The sequence below is a fragment of the Sphaeramia orbicularis genome, chromosome 1, assembly GCF_902148855.1.
Source record: "Sphaeramia orbicularis chromosome 1, fSphaOr1.1, whole genome shotgun sequence".
Lineage (NCBI taxonomy): Eukaryota > Metazoa > Chordata > Actinopteri > Kurtiformes > Apogonidae > Sphaeramia > Sphaeramia orbicularis.
This window is the reverse complement of record NC_043957.1, coordinates 5,756,768-5,771,412: the sequence shown is the minus strand read 5'-3', so window position 1 is coordinate 5,771,412 and position 14,645 is coordinate 5,756,768. Positions and strand designations below refer to the sequence as shown.

The window sequence follows — 14,645 nt, the reverse complement described above, 5'->3', positions numbered from 1 at the left end:
TCGATACAGTACTTTTTGATATCGATACAGTAGTGAAATGAAATACAAATATATGCAGAACTGATTTTTCTTACACCCCTCGAAATAAAGGGAATGAAGTTTGGAGTGTTCGGAAAAGTAGAAAGAGCCTGAGACAGAGTCGGTCTGAACATGTGTGTGTTTCCATAAAACAGCCATTTTAAGCCCGGTATAAATCATCCTGGCACCATTACAGCAGATTCTCCCCAACCCAATCAGTGGTGCACAGCATCCCTGCAGGCGCATGGGCCACGTCCACACACAAGCCAATTACCTCCACACACTGTCCCGCACAAGGTGATAAATACTGACATTTGGGCTTTAGCTCCTCAAAAAGGGTCGGTTTTACAAGTAGTCAGTCGCATGAGAAGGCATGAGTCTGTAGGAAAAGTAATACAGTGTCTGGATCAAACTACTTCCTGTTTGTTTCAGGGCTCACTGTCCTAACCCAGCCCAGTCTCATATCTTTTTTTTTTTTTTTTTTTTCTCCAGTCTCATATCAAATGTGAAAAAGCGACATTTGTCCACGGTACAAAACGTAGCAGCGTCCTTACCAACTGGCTAACGTTGCACTGTCACATTTTCTGGCAAGATCTGAAAAATCTTTGCAACAACAAGCAAGCAAGTTTTAATACCTTAAAATTGCTGGACATTGCATATATTAAAATAGTAGAGATGATTTATAAAGTAAGAAATAATTGTTCCAAATACCATTCAAGAATTCCTTAAATTAAGAAAGAGTAATTATAATTTAAGAGGTCCATATATTTTTGAATCTATGAATGTGATGTTTAAATGTATTTGGGTTGTGGGGTGAAATTATGGGATGGACTTGATGATGAATTTAAGTTGTTCACTTCTCTGAAGAAGTTTCAAAAATATTTTAAGTATAAAATATAAAGCTGTGGCACCGCGTCTTTGGCTCTACACTTACAGTCCATGGACTCTGTAGAGACTTTTAACAAACACCTCAAAACACTCCTGTTCAAGCAGACTTTTAAGTTTCCCAACTGACTCAGGGCTGCTACAAACTGATTGCACTTTAGTATTATCATATTTTAATTGTATTTTATTGTGTTTTAATAGTATTTTAATAGTATTTTATTTGTACTGTTTATTTGTACTTTGCACTGTAAAGCACTTTGTGACCCGGTCTTTGAAAAGTGCTCTATAAATAAAATTTGCTTACTTACTTATAATCATTCAGGAATATTAAGTGGAGATGGTAGATGTGTTTTTTGTTGTTATTGATTCTTTTGTTATAATGAGAATCCTCGTTGATGTACACATTTAATTCAATCTAAGCGGTGTGTCTGGTGAAAAGGAGAGGCTGAAATAATCTTTTGCTTCTGGCCTATTCCTTTTTTTGGTTTTGTGTTTATTGTGGTTGTTGAACTGTGTTCGGTGATTAATGTACAAACCAAAAATCAATCAATCATCAATCAATGAATCATTCATCATTCATTCATTCAAGTGTTATGTACATTTACTGAGTGAATATTATGAAAATAAATATATATTTCTCACAAGAAATGTAACCAAAATGCATTTTTCTGCAGATACTAACACAAAATATAGATTTTTTTCACTAAATATGACAGGAATGTCCGACATGTTTTTTGTTCTGATGGCGGAATCTTCCAAGTCACATGACTCGGACGCAGGCCAATGGAGAAAAATAGGAAAAAAAAAAGTGAACATTTTAGAACTTTCAGGCCCTAATTGTGAGACTGCTACATTTTGCGCTGTAATATTGTAAACACTTTTAGTTTCCTTCCCTTAGAGAAAATAAACCCGGGCTAACTTTGATGTTGAATTGTTGCCATGTTGAATTTGTGTAAAATACTGTGGAACTCCCTCATGCATTACAGCTGTTAGAGTTTCAGATTATTACAAACAGTTTAAATACCGTGTCACTGTTTATTCCCACAACCCTCGGCTTCTTCCACTCATCTGTGATAAAAAACGAGTGAACCCCAGCTGTGAGCGAAGTCGTCAAACAGACGTAAATAAATGCAACAGAAGTGCATTAAAGCTGACAGTGGTTTCCCCTTCAGGTTTCGTCAGACTGTGAGTGACAGAGGCCACGTTCAGCTGACACCAGCTCCTGCCTCATGTTTACCCTCCTGTTACCAGGGTCTACAGGAACAGGGGGAGTTGATTCTCACTTACAGCACTCCGACATAGAAGCCCCCCCATTATACTTTTCACCAGATTTGATAACGTCTGTATATGTTCTCATTTGTCCAGGTCATCGTTCTTCTCGGTGGTTTTTCTAGGTTCAACTGGACTAATTTTACTGTTTTGAAAACATTTCATCTCTCATCCAAGAAACGTCTTCAGTTCTAGTTGTTGGTGGGGGACAGTGGTCTAATACACCTGTAGGGGGAGTGATCTTATAAACCTGTAGGGGGTGGTCTATACACCTGTAGGGGGAGTGGTCTTATACCTGTAGGGGAGTGGTCTTATATACCTGTAGGGGGAGTGGACTTATACCTGTAGGGGAGTGGACTTATACACCTGTAGGGGGAGTGGTCTTATACACCTGTAGGGGAGTGGTCTTATAAACTTGTAGGGGGAGTGGTCTTATACACCTGTAGGGGGAGTGGACTTATACACCTGTAGGGGGAGTGGTCTTATACACCTGTAGGGGGAGTGGTCTTATAAACTTGTAGGGGGAGTGGTCTTATACACCTGTAGGGGGAGTGGTCTGTGGAAGCTGTTGGAAGAAGGTCCTTGGGTGTCAGGGTCATTAGTGGATTTTGTCTTCCCAGGTCCTTGAGGAGGGGGTGGGTCGTTGTCCAAGTCCTTTGGAGGGGGGCTTGATTGTTGATTGATTGCATTGTTTGTTAAATTGTTTGGGGGGGGGGGGCTGTTTAGATCAGTACTGTCTCAGACCTCCACCTCTGTTGGATCCTGTGTTGGTTCAAAGTCCTCGGTAGATTCTCAGACTCCATCAGTGTTTGGAATGACGACACCTTTTCCTTTTTCTGTCTTTTCTTGGCCGTCGTTTGTGGGTTTTTGGTTCGTTGGTTTGGCTTTAGTTAGCGTAACCACGTCTTCAGAGCTTCCCTGACCTGTTGTTCTTCTTTTTTCTTCTGTAAGAATTTGTTTTGCTCTGTGGTTGAGGTTCTGACGACTCCCAGTTTGTTTCAATAAAGCAAAACTAGTCCAGCTGAACCTAGAAGAACTACCAAGACCACATTCTCACTTCCTCTGGTGTCATCTGAATGGGAGTTCTATCCAACTGTCCAGATTCCTTGGTGTCTGATTTTCTCAGAACCAAGGTTTATTATCGTTAACGAAAACTAACGAAATGACGAAAACTAGAATTGAATAAAACATTTTCGTTAACTGAAATAAAAAAACTATTATTAAAAGGAAAGAAAAAGATAACTAACTGAAACTTTTGTATGTACAAAACTAAAACGGATAAAAATTATGGATAAAATTCCCTTTGTTTTCATTTTGTAAATGTCGGATTGATATGAAATCGATTTATTTCCCTCAAGCAATTTTAGCTAGCGGCACCATACGACACTTGACGGTCCGTCACTTGTGGTTTCCAGTCGTCTTCTGGTCCCCACTCTACCTGGAAACATGGAGACTAAAGTTGGGAGAAAGCAGCAGAGTCCTGTCTGGGATTATTTGAATACGACAGAGAAGAAGAGAAAAAATACGACAAAACTAAAACTAAACTAAAACTAAGCATTTAGAAAAAAATGAAAACTAATAAAAACTAACAAACCCGCTCTAAAAACAAATTAAAACTAACTGAATTATAGAAAAAAAAGTCTGAACGAAATAAAACTAAACTAGAATGAAAAATCCCAAACTATTAGAACCTTGCTCAGAACTCCACCCGTCACTTTCTTACCCTTTATGTAAGGTTAAGAAACAAACGCCAACTTGTACCACCAAGTCTGTACTACGGCAGCGTTTTGCCACACACCACCTTCTATTCCCTGATGTCGCACAGAGCTTTTCACACTTCAACCACTTTCTCTGAGGTGAAACAGAAGTGATGGCGACCGAAGAATGACTGGACTCCTGAGATCAGACGCGTTTGTTTACTTATGTCATAAAAACGTACAGGTATAAACAAAAGAAGTGTTTAAGTGGTGTAGGTGTAGAGGTGGAACTGTAGGAATGTGACCAGTTCAGCTGCTTCCTTCTGTTTCGGTTTGGGAACACTGAAATAACATGTTGTGTAAAAAGTCCCCGTTGTGAGAGAATTGGGTTAAACACGGAGGAGGTCGAATGGACGGACAAGATAACGAAACTAAGGACTTAAACAGTAACAGCGGTTCATTTCCTGTTTCATTTTTAACTATTTTAATGCGTACAGTACTCTCTCTTAGATCATCTTTAGCTGTGTTGTTTTTAGGGCAGGGCTGTCAAACTCATTTTAGTTCAGTTCCACATTCAGCCTAATATGATCTAAAGTGGGCCGGACCAGTAACATAATACAAATAATAGGATAAGAACTTTTGAGTGAAAAAAGTAAAATTCTGTGATGAAAATGTTTACGTCTACGAACTGTACTCAAACATAACATGAACCAATAAGTGCAATATTAACAATATTATGCCTTAGTTTATTATTTATACATGTGAATTACAACTTACAGATCACAGTGGATCTAAAAATACACAAAACATTAAATAACAGACAGATATTATTAAAATTCCACTGACTTCTTTTAAGAGATTTCAGGTTATTCACTTTTTTGTTTTATTTTATAAAAGTAAATATGAACATTTGTGTAATTTTACTTTTTTTTTTACACTAAAACAAAGACAAAAATTTGCAGTTTTCATAATTTATAGGTTATTATGATAGTATTTTACTGGTCTGATCATTCTTAAATTGAATTGACCTAAAATGATTTTAACATCCTTGATTGTTAATATCTTCAGTGTGAAGCCAATAAACAAAGCCAATAAAAAAATTGCCTTTTTAACAGTATCGTGATATATCGTGATGTATCATATCATGATCCTAGTATTGTGATTTGTATCGTACTGCCAGATTCTTGCCAATACACAGCCCTAGTAATGAAGGAGTTCAATTGTAAACAGACTTTATGGACCCCCTGTACATACTGCCACATTTGCAGTCTGTTAAATCCTGTCCAACTTTTATGAACTCCAGGTTTTTCTCTTTTAGCAGCAGCTAGAAGTTGGAAATAATGTTTGGTAACTTTTCCGTTCACCCCACTTTTCAGCTCCCAACAAATTGTAGCACCCAGACGCAGGCGTTTAAGAGTTGTTTTTTTCCCTTCCTAATATTTAATGAGCTGTACCTGGTCATGGCGGTGCGAACCCCTGCAGCACCGAGGCCCTGGAGGACTGACAGGGACCACTGTGACCCAGAAAAGGAACCCTGAACACTGCTTCTGCTGAATGCACAGAATGTTCACTGGATTCAACCACTTCTGTCATCGTGTTCATCTGAGAGGTCGCTAATGGCTGAGGTCCTCATTAGCATTAACGCCAAGAACTGCACCAAGCTCTCCAACAACACAATCATTTATTTCACACTCATTAAAACCAACCACGGGCTTGTTAACTCATCTCATCTGATTTTTCTACCCATCCCTGCTGACTGATAATTGTAATCATCAGTTAAGGTGATGAAATTAGAAACGGTAAAAAGCACCTCTGTCAACTTCGCAGTGAGTGTTTGGGTTGAGCTAACGCACAAATTATTGTTTTCCTGCATTTTATCAAGAGAAATTAAGGTCAAGACAAACTACACTGTAAGAAAAAAAAAAAAACTCTAAAAAACCCGGTAATATTCTGGCAGCGGGGGTGCTGAAAAATACTGTTAAATAACGGAAATAACCATCTCATAAAAATACAGTAATTTTCCATAATTAAAATACAGTTTTTTGCCCTAACTGTACATGAGATTTGGCATATTTTTTTGACTTTTTAATGTTTAATAAAGAATATTTTCATGTATTGAAACAACCAAGTTACCTATATATATATATACATATATATATATATATATATATATATATATATATATATGTAAATAATTTTCAATGAGACTCAGTTGTCCAATCCACTGATAAAAACTGTATTTTTACAGTTTATCAGTGCTTATACATGTTATACATTCACAAAAATACATTTTTTCAACATTTTTTGTTGTGAAACCTCTCGTAATTACACAAGATATTTGTCAATTAACAAACAAATTTTGTTAAACTTACAGAACAAATACTTCTTTTATGGTTAATTGTCAGTAATTTTATCTCGTTTTATTTTTTTACAATATTAAACTTTAAATTAACAGTTTAATCTCAAATAGAAAAAAAAATATTTGTGAAATTACAATACATTTGCAAATGTATTTTAACTGTATTTTTCTGTGAAAAAAGAAAAAAAATTCTTTTAAAAAATTAGACTATTTTTTTGGGTGGAAGAGGGGACAAAATGGTTCTTTTGACACTAAAGGTTGCAGACTCCTGGACTGGACTGGACTAAACTAAAATTAAAACAGGATGACAAAAACAACACTAGTGTAAAGGTGGAACTGTAGGTATGAGACCAGTTCAGCGGTTTTCTTCTATTTTTGTTCTGGAACATGTAAATAACATATTGAATTCAACATTTTAGTCACACATTCAGAATAAAAAACCCAGTTGGTATAACCTGGTATAGGCAGAGGTCTGAATGCTGAAATTCACCGCATATCTGTAATGTACATCAGCTGACATGCTCAGTTGAAGCCTTTTATGTTTCTCTGCAGGTGAGAGTCTTAAACGCTCCAAACCTGAAGGCTCAGTGGAAAACAGTGTCTTGAATGAGTGCCCCCCCCCCCCCCCCCCCCCCCCCCACACACCACACACACCACACACCTGTCCTCCAGACTTTTACATCAGTCTTTACGTGAGTATTGAACAGTTCTCATGCTTCTGACGTGCCTCCCTTTTCATTTCGTTTCCACAAATGACGCATTCTGGTTGAATTTCACTGGGGTTTGATTTTCTTCTGCCAACTGCCAAGCCTCAGAACACAAACTATAGATGGAGAAAAGCATCAAAGGCGTGTGAACCTCCACAGGACGGAGCTGAGTGTGTGCATTCACGCAGAAGTCTGACTGCTCTGTGTTCTTTTGGGAGTGACGGTATAGAATAAACTCAGAATATGTCAGATCAGACTCAGAACCTTCTTGATTCCTCCTGAACTTATACATCTACAAAGTAAATCAGCATTTGTGATTTAATGGAAGAACTGACATTACGCACTTCTGTTTTTTCGACGTTTAGTAAATATCGGTAAAGTTTTGTGCAGATGTCCAGTGGAAAAACAACTAGAAGCACTCGGAGAGCGAAGACCTCCGCCAAGGCTGATCAGTGACCCCCCCCCCCCCCCCCCCCGTGGGCCCCCCCCCCCCCCCAATCACCACCAAAATTTAATCATTTCTTCCTTATCCCATTTCCAACAAACCCTGAAAATTTCATCCAAATCTGTCCATAATTTTTTGAGTTATGTTGCACACTAACGGACAGACAAACAAACAAACGGACAAACAAACAAACAAACAAACCCTGGCAAAAACATAACCTCCTTGGCGGAGGTAACTAGTGAAAGGAAAAACTACCTTTAACCCTTTAACGCCAAACGTATCATATTTGATACATGAGGTTTGAAGCCCTCTACTTGATCATTGTGATATTTTTTGTCTTGAAAAACCTGATGTGTACAATTAGATCCATGCAATACACAGGTAATCCACCAGGGGGAGGAGTTCATTCACCAGAGGTCTTTGCAGTGACACTACAAGACTGACTAATGAGGAAGAACTGGGACCATTTAGAAAAGGAATTAACAATTTATTAGACATGTTTGTGTTATATTTAGGGCTGGGCAAGTTAATGCGTTATTACCGCGTTAACTCATTCATTAAATAACACTGACAATTTTTTAAATCTCCCGTTAATGCCGTTCTGCCTTTCAAGCAAGTCTTAGTTCATTTATACATACGGACTCTTATTTTGAAACTCATGCTTTTAGCAAACTTTCCGAGTAATGCTGAATCAAACTTTGTGTAACTCCTGCAGTTCAACGCCTGTATGTATCAATCATTCTGTTGTTTGCTAAATAATTTCACATGCAAACGTGCCGTTAGAAACATGTTTATGACGCTATTTTGGATGTGTTTATTACAATGTGTTATTACATGTTTAAGCTAATTGTTTATGCTAGCAGCCGCAGATGGGTCGCTAATTCTTTATGCAGGCTCATGTTAAGTTTATGTAAATTCATTGGTTGTGTTTAGGTATAATATGCCAGCCTGTATATATTTTATACTATTCATTCTTACAACAACTGAACATAAAATACTCACAGGCCATACAAACAGAGTGAAAGAAACGTGTCTATTAGTTCCTTCTTATGTCCGAACTGACTGTGCAACTTATTCCAACCACTAGAGGGCCCCCTTTGCTTGCTTTGAACAACTTGAACATCACATATTATTGGGCTTATTAGTATTAGTACTGATTAATGGGCTTAAGACTCCTGTCAGTCACTCACAACTGGAAAGTAAACTGGTGTGGACATAAACATGTGTAAAAGTAGCGGTCTGTTCCATGGACATTTTCATTTTAAATGTCTTCAGATGGTGGGGGTGAGAAGGACACAGTTGTTTGGAAGCACTGACATGTGGAATTATTTTTTATCACCTGAGTACTTCCAGTCTGAAATATCACTTAAAGGCAAAACATGCTGTTGATGCCGGCACCCTCCCCCCCGCGCCGCCATAACTATGTGATTAATTGCAGAAATCCATGCGATTAATTGCGATTAAAAATTTTATCACTGCCCAGCACTAGTTATGTTTTTGTTTGTTCAAACATACATTTAGTAAATATCGTAAAGTTTTGCGCAGATGTCCAATGAAAAAGCGACTGCTGTTACTGTGATGTTAATGAGAATCGTTTCAGTGGTAAAGCGGACAAAAGCCTACATGAGCCTAGTGGAGTTGTCTATCAGATCAGGTTCTAATAGTTTTGGATTTTTCATTTTATTTAGTTTTGACTTTTTTTCCTCTAATTCAGTTAGTTTTAATTTGTTTTTAGAGCAGGTTTGCTAGTTTTTATTAGTTTTTGCTATTTTCTAAATGCTTAGTTTTAGTTTAGTTTTAGGGTTTTTTTTTTCGTATCTTTTCTCTTCTCTCTGTCGTCGTATTCAAATAAATCCCAGACAGGACTCTGTTGCTTTCTCCCAACTTTAGTCTCCATGTTTCCAGGTAGAGTGGGGACCAGAAGACGACTGGAAACCACAAGTGAACACAAGTGATGGACCCTTAAATATCATATAGTGCCAGCAGCTAAAATTACTTGAGGGAAATAAATCAATTTCATATCAATCCGACATAGACAAAGACGAAAATGAAGGGAATTTTATCCAGAATTTTTATTCGTTTTAGTTAGTTTTGTAAACACACAGTACAGTTTCAGTTAGTTTATCGTTTATTTTTCTTTCATTACAGTTTTTATTTATTTAATGTAATGAAAATGTTTCTACAATTCTAGTTTTCGTCATTTCATTAGTTTTCGTTAACGATAATAACCTTGGATCAGACTACATTATGATGTGAAGTCAACATACCACCAGCCTGCAGTTTACAGACCATACTGACTGAGTTACCTCGTAGATGTATAACCTATATTTATATTATTATATGGATAAGAATATTTAAAATAAATCATACATTCAGAACATCATCACAGACACGTCAGGGGTTAAAGGGTTAATTGTCTGTAACCGACTGAATGAATGTATGTTTGTGCACATGTTGAATTGATGATTTGTACGTTTGTTGGAACACTGAAAAAGAAAATCTGTGTTTGAATAGTGGTTGGCTTTGACGGAATTGCATTTCGGTGGACGTAGGAGTTGTGTGTATTCCATCCTTTGTGGGTTTGAAGTGAATGTGTGCGTGGAGGGAGGACGCCCCTCGTACAGCGACTTCACAGATGGGTGTGTAGGTGATTAATGAGCTGTAAATACAGAGAAGGACGGTTAGACATGGAGATTTAATAGGCTGCTCAGATGGAAGGATAAACAGATGTTTATCTCACTACAGGGGTTGATAGATGGATAGATGAGTGAAGGGATGGATAGATAAAAGGGTGTGTGATGTGTGAGGTGTGTTTGAGTTTACATGGAAATAGGAATGGAGAGAGTGTGTTCCATCAAACATCACTGTCAACCTCCTCAGACGACATGTTTTCAGTCCCAGGTTCAGAAACTGGTGGTTATGGGGGAGTCGTGGGGGGTGGTGGTGGGGGGTGACACTAATAGAGCGATTTGTAGGGTAAGACGTCGGCTGTCTGGAGTTTTTCATCTTAACCCATGAAGACCCAAATATACACCAGTGACACAAGAACCATCTACTGATCTAAACTGTTTCATAACTTTAGAGCCACTAATCCTATCAGTACATGTGAATAGGGATGTAACGATCACCGGTATAAGGATAAACCGCGGTAAAATTGCAGACGGTTAGTATTACAGTTTAAATTCTAATTATCATGATAACCGTGTTTGATTACCGCACTTTTAGGGGAAAAAACCCGATGTAAAGATCTGTTTTTATGTCAAATATTTGAGTATAGTTTTAATTTATTACAATTTTAATTTTCTATACCTAATATTTGGAACCAGTATTCACTTTGAAAGTCTTTGGAAAGGTTGGTTAAGCATCTGTGTGTTATTTATGCAATAAATTATATACATTTTTCAAATCGGACTTTATTTTTTTTGTGTTTTTTGTCCTTTTATGTTTTATAGTAGGTTAAAGTGAAAAAAATAATAGGCAGATGATAGATGAAGGTGTGCTGAAAAAAAAAGATCCCAAACACGGGTATAGTAAACATTTGTTTATATAGTATATAAAGGCAAAATCAAAAGTATTGAAAAACAGCCAAAATAGGCTCAGACCACTAAGGGTTAATATTTGAATGTTTCAGCAACAGAAGGGACATTGTGCCGATTATTTTATTGTATTTTCTTTTCTTTTCTTTCTTGTCTTTTCTTTTCTCTTCTTTTCTTTTCTTTTTTAAATCCAATTTAGCTGAATTATTTCAGTTTGTGTATCAGTACTTTTGAACAATTTGAGCACAATTTCAACAATACCGCAATAATAATGATAACCGTGATAATTGTAGTCACAATAACCGTGATATGAAATTTTCATATCGTTACATCCCTGCATGTCAATAATTGGTATAAATATAGTTCTTCATCTTTTCATGGTCATCAGATATGACCCATTTGGACATTCAGAGGCTCCGTAGTTACCATGGAAACACCATCATCTTCTATAATGTTGATTCACCAGTAAAACCCATGGAGTTGGATCAATGACAGAAAAATGAATTAGAAAACATACAAAATAATGAATAACATCATAAAATAAGCAACAAACTGAACAAAAACAGCCAAAGTGATCAATAAAATGAACAAAAATCAACACAATAATAAGTAACGTGAACAAAACAAGCCATAAACTGAACAAACAGCGATAAATCACATAAAACAAGTTGAATAAAAAGAAAACAACTATTTAGAATTACCACTAAAGTAGTACTGGGTCTTTTTTGGGTTAAACTGAGGTTTCCAGATCTCTAACTCCGTGATTTGAGTCTGTACTTCTGAGTTTTCTCTCTCATATTCAGTTTCATGAACAGGACTTTAGCAGTAGAACATTTCATTCCATTTCAATGCTCTCACTGTTCCAAGAATCTGAAATTATTTCAGTGTTCAGCAGGTGATCTGATGTGGATTCCCTCCCCTTGGTCTTTAGTAAATGGACTGGAGTCAGCCTGAGTCAGAGCTACCATTAAAGTGAAGCTCAGTTAGTGTTGTGTACGCTCGCTAAGTCTGGAAGACGTACGCTCAAGTATTCTTCTGTCTTGTGTTGTCTTGCCAAGAGGGCAAGTAGTGTTAAAGAGTTTGGAGTGAGCGTACGCACGGCAGAGTGAGAGAAGTTTGGCCAAAAGGGCAAATGTTAGTCAGAGTTAGTGCATACAGCAGTGATCTGCAGGCCCAGACAGAGGAAGGCCGTCTGATAAGACCAGGACGCACTGATTTAACAGCTCACAACCGCTAAGATACAGGAGAGGAAATGTAGATACAGACAAGACCCAACTAAGGATGCAAATTATGGATTAACCCATTAAAGCTGCAGTATGTAGGATTGTGTCCAAAACTGGTACTGCAATCACATTCAAAATACTGTAGAACGTGGTATCCTCTCCTCCTCCCCCCAGTCTAGGGGTTGCCAGATCCCGCATGAGCATCTACTACTAGCGTTTCCTCTAATCCTTGCCACCACACCATAAATTTCATACAAAAAAATCATCACCAGACTTATTCTACATAAGTCTAATATATAACAGGCCAGAACAAACGTCCTGCACACTCAAATGAAAGTTTGCAAAGATTCAGGAGATAGGGAAAAGGGAAATGAGCATTAGGTTTCACTTTTACTACAAGCCGCACGATCCCTCTAACCCCACCACCACCACCACCGAGCCACGGATGCTGAACTACCAACCCCCCCCCCCCCTTCCGGACTACAGATTCGAATCGAAAAGTATTAAAACAATAGAATAGAATATAACTATAACCTATACACTAAACAATATACCAGTAAACAGCAGGGGGTGGAGGAGACAGTAAATAAACAATAAAGGCACAAACAGTGGAGTTAAACAGTTTTAGATATTACAGTTAAATATATGTTGTTTGTTTCCAAAGTTTTGTAAATAAAACAGACATCTTTGACACAGGAACACATTATTATTATTCTATTTTATTTTATTTTATTTTATTTTTTTCAATCAAAATGCTGAAGCAATAGTTGGGGGTACTTGGATAAAAAAGTCTATTTCAGGGGGTACTCCACTGTAAAAAGTTTGAGACCCACTGTGTTAAATTAACTGGTAATGTGAGTTTTACCTGAGGGTGGGGTTAACCTGCATCTGTTGTTGTTTTTTTTTTTTTTTTTTTAATTCATTGTCTCTTGTCTGAGCCACACTAATAAAAACCTCCTCGTATAAATTCACAAAAGCATATAAAGCGCAGCTGCCAAGTCGTAAATGTAAATTAAATTAAATCATCACCCATAAAAATGAATAACATCAATACAGACACCTTGCTAATAAACTAATAAATTAATTAATCAGAGTAAATGGAGTCAGTGGCACTGGAAATGAATAGGTTTGGAATGTTTTAGCGCTCTGCACCTTCAGGCACTGGAACAAATTCCACACTTAGCAGAAGCTGATGAAGTGAAAGCTCATTTTGCTGACTGGTCAGTACACACTGACCCGACGAAGGCCCGCAGAGGAAGTCCAAACAGACGCTGCCTTCATGATCCACCGAGCCCTCATCTGAATTCATGTTATAGATGAAGAATGGCAGCAATGTTGAGGTGTGTGGGCTATAGAGAAAGAACGGAGGTAAAATATGCACAGGGCATGAATATTGAAAGAAAGTTGGCGAGAGACGAGAGTAGGAGAGTGAGGAGAATAAAGATGGGATCTGTTCCACCCATCCTTCAGAACCTGGGTCTGAGCGGATCTGCTCAACAGAATCACTACAGTTAATTGGATTTTCAGTCAGGGAAATGAGGCCGTTCTCAGTCCGTTGGACCCCAAAGTCCACTTAACCCTTTCATGCATGACGTCCATATTTGTGGACACATAATTTAATCTCACTTTCCAAAGGGTTGTCAAGGCAACATTCTCCAAACCACATGGGGGCAGTCTGTATATACCCTAAACAACACAATGGAAAAAAGTATCATCTTAGTGTGACGGCCCCGCACCTTTTGGGCACTAGGGGCACTGTCAGTTTTCTTTTTTCCACATGGAGATGGCCTGATTGATTGCGCCTGTGACGGGCCTATTTAAGCAGCTCAACATGGACGCTCATTCTCGCTCTCTCGATCTGCTCTCTCTGGTCTGGTCTGGTCTGGTATTGGTTCTGCTCGTTGTCTGGTCTGGTCCTGCTCTGCCCTGCTCCTCTCGACTGGCGTTTTTGTAGCACTTTGTGTTTTGTAATTGTTAGTTACCTCCGCCAAGGAGGTTATGTTTTTGCCAGGGTTTGTTGTTTGTTTGTTTGTTGTGTTTGTCTGTCCGTTAGTGTGCAACATAACTCAAAAAGTTATGAACAGATTTTGATGAAATTTTCAGGGTTTGTTGGAAATGGATAAGGAAGAAATGATTAAATTTTGGTGGTGATTGGGGATGGGGGGGCCCACGGGGGGGCCCATTTCCAACAAACCCTGAAAATTTCATCAAAATCTGTCCATAACTTTTTGAACTATGTTGCACACTAACGGACAGACAGACAAACAAACAAACCCTGGCAAAAACATAACCTCCTTGGCGTGGGGGGGGCCCACAGGGGGGGGCCACTGATCAGCCTTGGCCACTGATCACCAGGTCTGCGCTCTCCGAGTGCTTCTAGTTATTTAATAAACCTTTGTTACGTTTTCACCACCTCCTCCGTCTCCATTTTTGTCACAACCTCAGAGTCGGGTTGTGACAAGTGGGGACTCGTCTGGGATCCAGACGTTTAAGCTCCAGCTGCAGT

The 14,645-nt window shown here is 38.2% G+C and overlaps 1 long non-coding RNA gene across 1 annotated transcript; it reads right to left on the bottom strand.

The window, feature by feature from the left end:
* Positions 1 to 799: 799 nt before the first annotated feature.
* On the bottom strand, positions 800 to 7,941 carry LOC115427162 (uncharacterized). Its single transcript, XR_003936446.1, has 3 exons — positions 7,931 to 7,941; positions 3,156 to 3,157; positions 800 to 874 (listed from the first exon to the last, which is right to left on the bottom strand). It is a non-coding gene; the product is annotated as an uncharacterized LOC115427162 (long non-coding RNA).
* Between the last annotated feature and the right edge of the window lie 6,704 nt (positions 7,942 to 14,645).